Source organism: Bos taurus, chromosome 17, assembly GCF_002263795.3.
Source record: "Bos taurus isolate L1 Dominette 01449 registration number 42190680 breed Hereford chromosome 17, ARS-UCD2.0, whole genome shotgun sequence".
Taxonomy (NCBI): domain Eukaryota; kingdom Metazoa; phylum Chordata; class Mammalia; order Artiodactyla; family Bovidae; genus Bos; species Bos taurus.
This window is the reverse complement of record NC_037344.1, coordinates 67,785,992-67,800,285: the sequence shown is the minus strand read 5'-3', so window position 1 is coordinate 67,800,285 and position 14,294 is coordinate 67,785,992. Positions and strand designations below refer to the sequence as shown.

Genomic DNA, 14,294 nt, shown 5'->3' with positions numbered 1-14,294 from the left:
GTAAGTGTCCCGGAGTGGGGACGGGGCCCTGGTGCCCGACCCAGGGAGGGGTGACAGGGGGCGGCTGCCCTCGGGTCCTTCCACCCCTTCCATAGTTTGCTGGACGGGCAGGTCCAAATAGCTCTGTCCCTTTGGGACTTAGGCCAGTTCCTTAGGGTCGAGTTACCAAGTCTGATCTGCGTCCACTGCCCTCTTTAAGTTTTTCCTTCTTGGTATGCCTGGACTCTCAGGGGTGACAGCTCAGAAACATCCCTTTGCTTTAGAAACCCGGTGGAGCTAGCAACACGATTAGCTTTGCCGGAGCCAGCCAGGAGCTGCCAGGGTCTAAGAACTCGGTGGCGCCTCGTCTGCGGGGAACCATTTGGGGTTGTGTTCCCGACACACTCCAATGTCCCCGCAGGTGGGTGTTGTAGCACCTACTTCCCCCAGGGGTTAATAGGCTCTGAGCCGCTGGCAGCCGCTTCCCCAGGGCCCCGCTGGGGGGCGAGCATCCCCAGCACAACCGCCCAGCAGCTGGTTCCCGGGCAGCGGGGCCGCGGGGCCTCCAGCCTGAGCGCCTGGGGCCGGCCGGCTGGGCCTTCTACCCGCGGGGCTCCAGGCGGCCGCGTGGGCCAGCGCGAGTGAACACGCCAGCCATTGTCACGGGCGTGTGTCTTTGCGTGGCAGCCTGCACGGGTGTGTGTGCATCGATCGCGGGGAAGAAGGGGAGGGGGCACTTTGCTTTTTGCGAGATTATTTCCTAATATGGCTCCTTTGTTGAGAACTCACGAAAAAAAAAATCCAGTGGTTCTATCAAAATAAATTGCTATTGGCCCCAGAAATAACGTTTCTAAATGTGGGACTGGTCGCTACCCCAGGACATTCAGGGAGAAAGACAGCTTTCTTCAAGTTGTTGGCGGCTGTAGCTTTGGCTAGGGCTCCGTTTTGCTAACTTGTCTGGTGCTGTTAGGTGAACGCACTGGTTCACTGCATAGCAGGACTCCTCCCCCGCGCGCCCCCCCCCCCCCCGCGCCCCCCGCCCAATACCTAATTTGGCCTGGTTTTTATTGACATTCTTCTGAGGGAAAACATAGTGAACTGTATGTGCTGTGTGCCTCCCCAGCCATGACCTGTCTCTGTTAGCAGCTGCCTGGCGTTTTACTTGAACTAGCTAAACTGACTTCTTTCTTTGTGGCATGATGTGTGATACCATGTTTTACATCAGAGCTGAAATGGAAATTGTGTGAAATGCATGAGAAGATATTGTGCATTTGTTTTATTGCTAGAAAATCTAACAAACACTGCTTCAATATATCCTGGTGAATTGAAAGGTTTTCTTTGCTATCTAATTTGCTATCTGAAACGAAGTCATTTCTACCTCATCCTGAAGTCAGAATCTCTCATATATTAGTTCTTATCATAGAGCTTCTTTCAGTGAGATTGATTTCATGTATTTTAGATAAGAGATCCATGCATCTTCCCCCCCACTCCTGACCTATAAAAATCAGAGTAGGGTGAGGAAAACCCATAGAAGAAATGATATGATCAAGCAATTCAAACATATGCTGTGTATTCCTAGAGCCCTCCCTTCAATTTCTTCTGTATTTGTAAATTGTATATTTTTGAGTACTTTTAAAATGTCTGCAAAATATACATTCATAAATGTCTGTTTTTTCTATTTTACCCAGTACGCAGTAACTTATGTGGTTATGTCTGTGGAAACCCCTCTGGGTACTGGTATTGCTTGAACCACGGAAGTATTATTCTTGGCAGTCAGGTGGATTTCTGGGCTCTGGAAGATTCTGTTTCAAGTGTTACGATTCACTCTGAAGTATTTACTCACTCTGTGTTACTTAAATTGCTATACCAGAAGGTTGTGTTTATTCACTGCATTCATAATCCCAAATCATCATGTTATAAGGATCCAGATAAAATTCTACAGAGTTCATGGAAGATTAAAAAATAAGCTGAGCTATCAAATACTGTGTGATTATTTGGAGGTGGCTGGAGAACAGTTCTTGTTGCTTCTTCTACATTGGAAACGGAAGCTTCCTTGAAAGAATATTCAACTCCTAGAGGCCACAAATAATTCTTTACAAAGATTATTTTTATTTTTTACACCTGCAAGAATACTCACAGATCCAGTCACTGCCGTGGTCTCCGGCTGGGTATGCTAACACGTTTGTGGTGCTACAGTCACGTGCCATGTGTTTTGTCAAACTGTTTCATAAAAGCCATTTATGCCACACATGCAGAGTGATACTACATTGATGTGATTCAGCAAAGCTAGGACGTTCAGCAGTCGAATACTGATCCAAGCAGCACTGGGTGTAGCTGGGCCTCATGGCTAGGATTGGTTGCTAACTTGCTGTCATGGTGCCCTGTCAGCCACTGCCAGTGCTGGCTTTTGTAAATTCTGGGCTCACCGTAAGACCATGACCATAGGTTCTAAGTTTCTTTGTTTCTAACTGTGCATGCAGCTAGGGTATATGATTGAAAGGGAGCTCTTTACTCTTCTTTCCTCTGCTTATTTGCTGGGTTTAAGTAAATACTAAAATTCAAGATGTGGGCTTTGGAGTATTCAATTAGGGTCTGCTACCTTTTTTTTCCACAAAGAAACCACCAGAACATGATTAATCATGTTCCGCCCTCAGGACCAGTGAGGAGCTTAGTTAGCTGTAGCTTTGCTCCCTCACTTCTGGATACTACCACCAAGATGCTCTTCTTCCCTCCCCTTCTTGAAGAAACAGTGATTTCATCTACTTCTGAATTCCTGGAGCATTTAAAATCTATGCTCTTTTAGATAGATTGTGCTTTACTGATAGTAAACCACCCCTCCCCCCACCTTTTTTTAAATCAGCCTCTCAAGTTCCTTGAGTTTAGAAACAATACTTCACACCTCTTTTTTTGGTGCCAAGGATAATACAGTTGCTCAGTAGATATTTATTTGATGTAAAAGTAAATAAGAAATATTGCTTTGTAAAACTTGTATCTGTTTTTAGGGTCGTATGATCTTTAAATGTAAAAAAGTTCAAAATATTTCATTTGGCTCATAGGTATTAGACTGTAGTGGATTATTAAAGAAAACAACAATGTTTTGACACTCACTTCTGATCTTTCGTAGACAGTACCAGGGAGGGGACAGCTACACTCTCCACACAGGTTCCATAGTAGTCGTTGTTAAGACACACTGTCAGGCTCTGTGGACTAGGCTCGGGTCCAGGGTCACGATTCTTTTATTAACATAACCTTATTGGCCTGGCAGAATCTGTTTTCCCCTGTTTTCACCTTAAGAGGCGATCATGCAGCACCTTATTTCTATCTTGTATTTGCAGAAATGATAGTAATTAAAATGATCATCTCATAGGAACATGTTTGTTTACAATTCTGAAGTGATTTTTGCTCTTTAAAATCCAAGGATTAGTATCAGATAACACTGTGTAAATAAGACTGCAGTCAAAACCTTCAGGAAAGCTGCTACTGATTGGATTTTTTCATTGCTTATCTAATGTTATTTTACTGTTCACACATAATAAAAGATCATTAATAGGAATATGTCACATAAGCTACATTATGTCATTTGAGAATCATATGATGTATTTATCTTATTATACTTGTCACATTAATATAATGTGAATCTGGCTTCTTAAATGACTTCTCTGATAGGGCTTCATTTAAAAAGCTTATTTCAAAGCTCACTTATAAGGATTGCATCCCATAAATTTGTGTCTTGAAATAGCTTATTACTTTTACCAAAAAAATCGTATTTCAAATCCCTGCACTTTTTCTATAATGAAGTATTTTGTTTTTAGATTAGAAAGCTCAGCTTCAAATTTTAATACAACTATACTAAATTTTGGAGAAGGCAATGGCACCCCACTCCAGTATTCTTGCCTGGAAAATCCCATGGACGGAGGAGCCTGGTGGGCTGCAGTCCATGGGATCGCTAAGCGATCGCTTTTGCTAAGTCGACTGAGCAACTTCACTTTCACTTTTCACTTTTATGCATTGGAGAAGGAAATGGCAACCCACTCCAGTGTTCTTGCCTGGAGAATCCCAGGGACGGGGGAGCCTGTTGGGCTGCCGTCTCTGGGGTCGCACAGAGTCGGACACGACTGAAGTGACTTAGCAGCAGCAGCAGCAGCATACTAAATTTTACTTAGTTACCTGCCTAAATGCTGTGCTAGTTGATATTATCATTTTCATTTTGGACCACAGTTTGTTTATAATATAAAATTGAACTTAAAAATAAGCATTGTGACCAAAGCAGTTTTAAAGAGAAGTCTTAGAAATTTCATGATAAAGGTCTTTCTGCAGATCTGTTCTATACATCATTCCTGGATCAGTGCAACCTAGAGACCTAGGTTTTGGTTCTGGCAGTTCCCAAGACTTGTGTCCTTGGGCGTGTCATTTAATCTTTGACATCTGACTCCTCACTGTTAGAGTCAAATGCCTCATTGTCACTTGCTGGATATATTGCAAATGACATCCTAATGAGTTTTCTTTTTCTTGTCTCTTTTTTCCTCTGACTTTCCTTCTTTCTTCTTCTAGAATAATTATTTAAAGAAATACACGTATTATTCTCCTTAACATTCTGTGATGTCTCTCTTTTGTCTAGTTGTTGTTATTCAGTTGCTCAGTTGTGTGTGACTCTTTGGAACCCCATGGACTGCAGCATGCCAGGCTTCCCTGTCCTCTACTGTCTCCTGGAGTTTGCCCAAACTCATTTCCATTGAGTTGTGATGATATATAACCATCTCATCCTCTGTCGCCCCCTTCTCCTCCTGGCCTCAGTCTTTCATGGCGTTAGGGTCTTTTCCAATGAGATGGCTCTTCACATCAGGTGGCCAAAGTATTGGAGCTTTGGCTTCAGCATCAGTCCGTCCAATGAATATTCAGGACTCATTTCCTTTAGGATGGACTGGTTTGATCTCCTTGCTGTCCAAGGAACTCTCAGGTCTTCTCCAGCACCACAGTTTGAAAGCATCAATTCTTCAGTGCTCTTAATGGTCCAACTCTCACATCTGTATATGACTACTGGAAAAACTATAGGGACTTTGACTATAGGGACCTTTGTTGGCAAAGTGATGTCTCTGCTTTTTAATATGCTCTCTAGGTTGGTCATAGCTTTTCTTCCAAGGAGCAAGCGTCTTTTAATTTCATGGCTGCAATCACCATCTGCAGTGATTTTGGATCCCAAGAAAATAAAACCTGCCACGGTTTCCATTTTCCCCCCCATCTATTTGCCATGAAATGATGGGACCAGATGCCATGATCTTAGTTTTTTAAATGTTGAGTTTTAAACCAGCTTTTTCACTTTTCTCTTTCACTTTCATCAAGAGGCTCTTTAGTTCCCCTTCGCTTTCTGCCATAAGGGTAGTATCATCTGCATACCTGGCAATCTTGATTCCAACTTGTGAGTTGTCCAGCCTGGTATTTCCCATGATGTACTCTGCATATAAGTTAAATACTCAGGGTGACAATATATAGCCTTGACATTTTCCTTTCCCAATTTTGAACCAGTTTGTTGTTCCATGACAGATTCTAACTGTCACTTCTTGACCCGCATACAGGTTTCTCAGAAGGTAACTGAGGTGGTCTGGTATTCCCATCTGTTTTAGAATTTTCCATAGTTTGTTGTGATCCACAGTCAGATGCTTAGTGTAGTCAGTGAAGCAGAAGTAGATGCTTTTTGGAATTCCCGTGATTCTTCTATGATCCAGTGAATGTTGGCAATTTGATCTCTGGTTCCTCTGCCTTTTCTAAATCTAACCCTTACATCTGGAAGTTCTCGGTTCATGTACTGTTGAATCTTAGCTTGAAGAATTTTGAACATGACCTTGCTAGCATCTGAAATGAGCTCAGTTGTGCGATAGTTTGAGCATTCTCTGGTATTGCCTTTGTTTGGGATTGGAATAAAAACTGACCTTTTCCAGTCCTGTGGCCACTGCCAAGTTTTCCAAATTTGCTGACATATTGAGTGCAGCACTTTCACAGCATCATCTTTTAGAATTTGAAATAGCTCAACTGAATTCTATCACCTCTACTAGGTTTGTTCATAGTGATGCTTCCTAAGGCCCACTTGACTTCGTATTCCAGGATGTCTGGCTCTAGGTGAGTGACCACACCATTGTGGTTATCTGGGTCATTAAGACCTTTTTTGTTTAATTCTTCTGTGTATTCTTGCCACCTCTTCTTAATCTCTTCTGCTCTATTAGGTCCTTGCCGTTTCTGTCCTTTTTTTGCGCCCATCTTTGCATGAAATTATAACATCTTACAACTGGGTCACAAGATACCAGTGGAGCAACACCATGGCTGTAAACTACCAGAGTAAATCTTTATTCCCTTCAGCCTGAAATGTTTTTGATCTTGTAAAACTGGTGGGAAAATGGTCATCAATAGAAAACTACTTCCAGGGACATTGGAGTAGCTGGAAATAGCTGATAGACTTGATAAGAAGTGAAGGAAGTCAGTGATGAGGAAATCTGATTTGGCACCTTTACTGTTCAGGAGCTAGCCAGTAAACATTGCCAGTGTGAGCGGCTACCGAGTTTAATTGGCCCAACTTCAAGAAAAGGCTCCAGCAGCCACCTTCATTTTGCTAGTCAGTCACAGAGATGACATGCTGTGGAAAACACAGCAGAAGCAAGAGAAAACCTGAAATCCCGGCTGGCCTTGTCAGCCTTAGCTTCCGCAGTGAATTCATTATGTCATTAATAACAATGTATGTCTCTTAAGACTTTGCTTTTATTGATGTGCTAAACCATGTAGTTTTATTGAAAGCTATAAAAATTATATCATTTAACTGTCATTTTTGGGATATATATGAATCTTTTGTCCTGAACTTTCTTATTAGTCTCCCCTTTTAGATTTTTGTAGCTAAGAGGAATATTCTCACATGATCGAGCCCTCTAACTATATTCCTTTTTCAACAGTTTGTTATTCATTCTGTTGGAGGGACCTTTGTTATTTTGAGTATTCTATTCTTTTAGCATGTATTGTTAGGAAAAACATAAAATTGTATCCTTTGGTTTACACCTTCAGTGTAATAAACTTAGCATTTCTGGAGAAAGTACCTGAGTACCTGCAATAAACAATGTCAGTTGTCAGCTGCACATAAGCTTTCTGCTGGTAGATGTTTCTCAGTTTGGACTATGAAAGGCTGAAATTTCTATAGCTTATGTCCAGTTGTGTAAGCTAATGTCCATTCATGAATACCTGTATTTCCAGCATTACTTACTTTGGGGGAGGTAATATTTTGGATTTATAGCACATTGGGAGATTAAGGCTTGTGGAAACAGATTTTGAGGTAATTTTGAGTTAGAGAGTAGTTACCATTGGAACAGGGACAAAGTGGAGTTGGGAACTAGCAGGTCATGGTGGGAACTCTTTGTGTTTGGATACATACTCTCCTAAACACTCAGATATATGTAGACTTAAACCTTGAAAGATAATAGTGGGAGTAGGGAAGGAAGAAAGCTACAAGGAAATTTTGTTGTGCATCTTAGGATAACATATCCTATATTGGCATAACAACATTTATTAGATTAGAGATTGGGTTTTTCAAAGTTGATAAGTGATTTCATTTTGACTGGTCCAATATATAAATAGATGTTCCTTGTTTTATGGAAAATCAAAATAACAATATTTGAACCTAAAAACAGATTGAATGCCAACTTGTTTTATATAACTAAAAACCTTGAGTACCTGTTATATTTATCTGGTTCATTACTTCATTGCTCTGACAATTGTTAAGCATGTTTTATATTTTAAATATTTATAAATGAACATATGGAAATCCACATACTCATTTTTAGGATTATGTTAAATCACGATTATCTGTGAAAAACTGAAATGCTTAAGCCCAGATCTATCAAGTAGTTTTGGAAATAAATTTGTTTTTGAGGAGTGGAAAGAGAATGTCATAGTGAGTGGTAGCGGACTCATGATCATTTTGGTGGACTTTGCAACTTTATTATTTAATAATTTGTTTTTTCCAGCAGAGGGTGGGCTGGAGAAATAAAAGATAAATGCAGCCTACTATATTGTTATTAATTTTGGTGAATATATTAGATTGAAGCATGTGAAATTGCTGATGTTTCACCACCTTTTACCTATAAAACTACAAATTTACTTTGGTTCAGTTAGTATTTGATAGGTTAGGAGTGTTGGTGATAAATACTGAAATTAAGACTAAAATAAGTTTGAGGGATTAATTATGAATTTTAATATTCTGTAGTCACCGTAGTTTCCATGAAAAATCACTATGCTATTATTTAACTGTGGGGTTCTTGTGAATTTCTTGTTAGCTCAAACTTAATTCATTAACTGCCAGCCCTTGTTAAATTTCAACCATTCTTTAATATGAAATTTTCTATCTTCTTAAACAGAAGGTTCTAAGCTTTTCCAGATTACTCAGGATTATTATCACAAGCATGAATTATTCTACGTTGTCATAATGTAGCACTACTATAGGATAGCTTTTAAGGAATATAGAACTATTTGTTCCTATACTGAATGACCCCAGACTGCTTTTTTATTTCTTTTAAAATACTTTTATGATGTCTTTGTGTGATTTTTACCTTTCTTTCCATGTTGCCCAAAGTAACGCTGCTGCCCTGTGCCTACCTCTTACAGTTTTGTTTTATGTATTTGTTTCCTATCTGTGGTGGGTGAGAAACGCAGCCAACAGCCTTAACTTGTGACTGAAATTAAAGTAAGTAACCTCTGAATGATGGTTTGTCTTATGAGTATTGAACTTGAGAGTATGAACTGTTATTTTATATTTTGACTACTTAGATTTTTTTTTTTTAAATAATTTCTGGTTTTAGGCAGTGTTTGAGATACTTTAGGTGATTAATAAATGACCTTTTGGTAAGTGAGAATTTGTTATTCTGTTGAATACTGAGTTAGATACTTTTGAGGATGCTTGGTCACAGGGACTGAAAAACATTTTGAATGATTTGATAAATGCCATGTTATTCAAAAGCAGAGACATTACTTTGCCAACAAAGGTCCATCTAGTCAAGGCTCTGGTTTTTCCAGTGGTCATTATGGATGTGATAGTTGGACTGTGAAGAAAGCTGAGTGCCAAAGAATTGATGCTTTTGAACTGTGGTGTTGGGGAAGACTCTTCAGTGTCCCTTGGACTTCAAGGAGATCCAGTCAGTCCATTCTAAAGGAGATCAGTCCTGGGTGTTCCTTGGAAGGACTGATGCTAAAGCTGAAACTCCAGTACTTTGGCCACCTCATGCGAAGAGTTGACTCATTGGAAAAGACCCTGATGCTGGGAGGGATTGGGGGCAGGAGGAGAAGGGGACGACAGAGGATGAGATGGCTGGATGGTATCACTGACTCAATGGACATGAGTTTCGGTGAACTCCGGGAGTTGGTGATGGACAGGGAGGCCTGGCGTGGTGCAATTCCTGGTCACTGAGAGACCTGTTTTGAGTTGGAGTATGGGGTCACTTTGAGGGGATCCTGAGTGAAAAAGAAGTAGCGGGTAGCATCCAGGGAGAACAGGAGAAAAAGATGCTGAGAGTGGAAATGGAGAGAGGTTGTTGACCACAAACTCCATGTACTTTGTAATTTTAAGGTTATGACCAGCTCTAGGTGAGAGTAGATGACACAAAGGACCAAGCATAAGGGAAGAAAAATTAATGATCACTATCCATAAAGACAGAATAACTTATTTGAAAAGTAAAACACTTTATGTAGGTTTCCACAAATTTGAAATAGACCTCGTTGATAATAAATCATATCAGAATATTCTTGTCACTCTTCTGATTATTTCTGATGATAGCTGTGGTTCTCAAGAAATTTTAATGAACCATATAAATGCTTTACCATTTATAGTGGTCATGAAACAAACAATTTAGAAGAATTGGGCTATTTTGGAACCAGCGTTTCTAGTATAACTGTGAGTAAACTATCTGTATTAATTTGAACAGAATTCTGTGACAATTTTTAAAAGTGGATTCATAATATTGATATACATTGTACTCTGTCATTCTGGATTAAGGATGAATGAGAATGTAAAATCCCTAGAGCTAATTTTTAAATTATAAATATAGAATATACTACTGACATTGAGAAGTTGATTAAAATAGTGTAAAATGTGGAAAAAGTGAGTAGGTTTCCTTATTTTTTTGGTTTAAAATTTAAATGTAAAAACTCTTACTTTAACAGATTGACCAGCCTCAGGAAGGATCTTAAATGATAAGTTATTGAAAGTGAAAGTTGCTCAGTTGTGTCTGACTCTTTGTGCCTGCATGGATTATACAGTCCATGGCATTCTCCAGGCCAGAATACTGGAGTGGGTTTGCCTTTCCCTTCTCCAGGGGATCTTTCCAACCCAGGGATCGAATCCAGGTCTCCCGCATTGCAGGCAGATTCTTTACCAGCTGAGCCACAAGGGAAGCCCAAGAATACTGGAGTGGGTAGCCTATCTCCTCTCCAGTGGATCTTCCCAGCCCAGGAATCAACCTGGGGTCTTCTGCATTGTAGGTGGATTCTTTACCAACTGAGCTATTATGTGTATTTATGTATGCAAATATAATTAGCGTTTATACTGACTAAATATGGGCTTCCCAGGGGGTGTCAGTGGTAGAGCACCCACCTGCCAGTGCAGGAGATGTAAGAGACTTGGGTTCAGTCCTGGGTTGGGAAGACCTCGTGGAGTAGGAAATGGCAACCCACTCCAGTATTCTTGCCAGGAGAACCTCATGGACACAGGAGGCTGGTGAGCTGCAGTCCATAGTGTCACAAAGAGTCAGACACTACTGCAGTGACTTAGCACGCACACACTGACCAGATAAACTAGGGAAGATTGATAGGCACAGAGATTATAATATTACTGTGGATGAGTTTTAAACGCTAATTATACAAATGTTCAATTTTTGATTAAATAAAACCAGATATTATTTCAGAGTTTAAAAAAGTATGTTTTCTTAATGGACTCTGTAGCTCTTTCTGTAAAGAATCGGCCTGCCAGTGCAGGAGATGTGGATTCGATCCCTGGGTCGGGAAGATCCTCTGGAGAAGGAAATGGCAACCCACTCCAATATTCTTGCCTGGGAAATCCCATGGACAGAGGACTGTTGGGCTGCAGTCCATAGGGGTCACAAAAAAGTCGGATATGACTTAGTAACTAAACAACAGCCACAACAAAGCCCTTCTAGCGGTAATTTCAATAATAATATTAAAAATAAAATTTCTTTTAAATGATCAAATTAGTAAGCATTTATTAAAGCTGTTTGAGATACAAATATGAATAAAATACATTTCCTCTAGAAGGGAGGATATGACATGTGCACAAATGTCTAAAATGTGAGGTGGCAGATGTTAAGCATCACCAGAGAAAGTAACTAAGAGGCGAGGACACAGCTGAGTTGGTGAGAAGGGGAAGGGTTTGAAGTTTGGGGTAGGAATTAGTCAATCAAGAGAGTTTGCATGGTGGGTTGGCGTTTCAGTTAGACTTGGTGGGCTTGCCAGAGGAGGACGAGGAGACAATTCCAGGCAACAAGAATAATGAAGGGAGAGGCAAGCTCTCAGCATGTTTTTACAGCATGGTAAGGCATCCCAGTTTGGCTGGAGAATAGATTTCAAATGCCAGCTGAAATCCAGACAGTAATTGGCCCCAAAGATGGGGAATTAGGTTTTCACATGCTTCTTCTCCTCACAATGCTCGATGAGTAACTGCTTTTTCTCACCCTTTCTTATTAAAGGGAAATGAACAACTGAGTAGGTTGTAAACGATGGGATTTTATTTGGCTCTGCAAGGATTTTTATAAATACTGCAGCAACTGTTTACATGTTTTTCATGATTGCTCTATGTATATCAGAATGATTCTCCTCTTTGTTTCATGCATAAGTCCGCATTTGACTCAAGTGTATCTTTGAACGTTTGCCATTCTCATTTTGTTTGTAATCCTTTGGGTAGTATAAGTTACCTGATGATAGGAATATCATAAATTTGGAATTCCAAGTCTTTCCAACTTTAGAATGTCATCTCTTTACTACACATATTATGTAGAACTGTTAAACAATCAGTTTGAGGCCTGTAGCACAATTCATAAAACAACAGTCTCTCCTGTATTTCCAAATAAAGTATTTGATGGGAATGATATTTGCAGAATGTGCTATAGTGGTAAATTTAGAGAGTACAAGATAATTACTTGTAATTATGGCAATTTCTGTAAGGGAAATCATCTTAATTTATTCCTACCAAGAAATAGAATTGCGCTACTCATAGTATTTGAATCTTTTTAGGAGATTAATGCTGTGTGCCTTCATTAGTTTGAATGGACATTACAGCTTTTCACTACATCGGAAATTACCCCTTTAATTCACATTTCTGTTGGAATTTCTGTTAAGCAGTCTTTACTTAAAAAAAAAATTGTATTCCAGAGCTCTTGTTGGAAAGAACTTATATATCTACCCTAAGTAAATTGTGAAAGAATAATACAGTTCTACTAGGAGAATAAACTTCCAAAATCAGAGTCTGGAAGGTGAAGAGAGTCTTTGACTCATATTTTGTGCATTCTCCTGTCATGCTATTCCCTGAAGATTTTAAGCTTTAGATGGCCTTTAGGCTGATGGGTAATTGCTGTAGCTTTAAAGGAATGCTGTTATCTCTGGGCATTTTTGTGAAGACAGAATTCTGACTACTTTTTAATATATTTAATTATACCATCTGGGAAAGATAACGTGTGTGTAGTTAAGACAGAGAAAACTGGAGTGGGAAGAATGGGCTTATACTAGAATATAATTAATTGGAAAGGATATTGAAAAAGAAATGATGGACATATGTCTGCGTAGGTGACAAAGGTGCTCAGTATAGGAAGTTAACTCCTTTTTAGGCTGTGATTGTCTACAAAAAAAAAAAAAAGAGTGGTTTCAGTCTTTAGAGCTTTTGTGGTGGCTTTATAAAATTCGGAGCTTTTCAAGTAGCACCTGTTTCTTTACCTCTTAGAGGAATTTCTTTTGGCTGCAGTGAGCTGAGAATGGTGCCTTAGTGCTGAAATTTTTGTCTCTCCTGCTGCCATGTGCAGTGCTCAGCAGCAGTCAGAAGTCAGGCTTAAGTACAGCAGCTTCTAGGTATCCTATCCCCTCCACTAAGGCCTAAACTTGTAGTCAAAACTTGGGGTCAGTTGATTGAATAATTATTTCAATATGCACTTATTGAGGGCCTGGGGTGTACCACATGCTGGCTCTTTATACCATGGAGAGGAAAAATCAGTAATACTTAATGGTATTATTATTCCAAAATTTCAGATATTCAGTTAATCCTTATGAATGTTTGCTAATTAAGGTAGTAATTATTGAATTTGAGAGAATCAATTAATTTACTAACTATAAACACTCTAGTAATTTATGAAGTGTTAGATTCAGATATCATATAAACCCCATTCTCAAGGAGCTTACAGTCTAGACAGGAAGTTAGATGAGAAAATAAATTACTTCAATACAATATGATAACAGTAGTACCATATATAGAGTGCTGTGGGAACACTGAAAATCAGGAGAAAGAAGGAAGAGGAGGTGGGATGAGCTAAGCATTGACCTATGTGTGGAAGTTGTCTAGGTTAATAACCACCACGTATTTTCTGTAGTACAGACTTTCTTACCACCTACCCTTTCATTTTTACTGAAGTGACTTAAAGGTAACTAAACTAATTGTAAAGGAATTCCCCATTTGTATTTCATTTATTACTCTCATGTTGTCATATTGTTGTTCATAGCTTGATTTCCTCTTAAATACTTCTGGAAGATTAATGCATTTTGTACATATTCACCTCTAAGTAGATTAGTTTTTGCAGTTGGATTCTTAATAAAATGAGTGCTATCTCAGTCCTCCCCCCCCCAGCTTTTGACCTTATGGCATAATGTCCTCTTTTTTTAAAAAAAATTAGTATACATATGTTGTAGGAAGGGGGAAGCCCCCCTACAGGGCCCCAAGAGCAAACACTTGTCTAACACTTGGAAAAGAATTGTCCAAGGAGACAGTGCTGACAAAGCAAGAGATTTTATTGGGAAGGTCACCCGGGTGGAGAGTGGTAGGGTAAGGGAACTCAGGAGAAAGAGACCTCCGCCCCAATTCCCAAAAAGTATCTTGAGTATGAAGTCTCTCAGAGGGGAGTTGTTAGGAGAAGCACACTGATTAAAACCACCCACCCTGGCCGGGCACCATAGTAACCATTCACATGAGTTGTTTTATGACAGAACATCCTGGTAAAGAATACAGAACTAATAAGCCACCACCACCCAGAAGAGTTCAGGAAAGGTGGAAAGGAGACACCGCATGTCCGTCCACT

The 14,294-nt window shown here is 39.7% G+C and overlaps 1 protein-coding gene across 5 annotated transcripts in view; it reads left to right on the top strand.

Annotated features, from left to right (window-relative positions):
- Window positions 1–14,294, top strand: part of TTC28 (tetratricopeptide repeat domain 28) — a 579,079-nt gene that overhangs the window by 172,741 nt on the left and 392,044 nt on the right. The window lies entirely within an intron of this gene.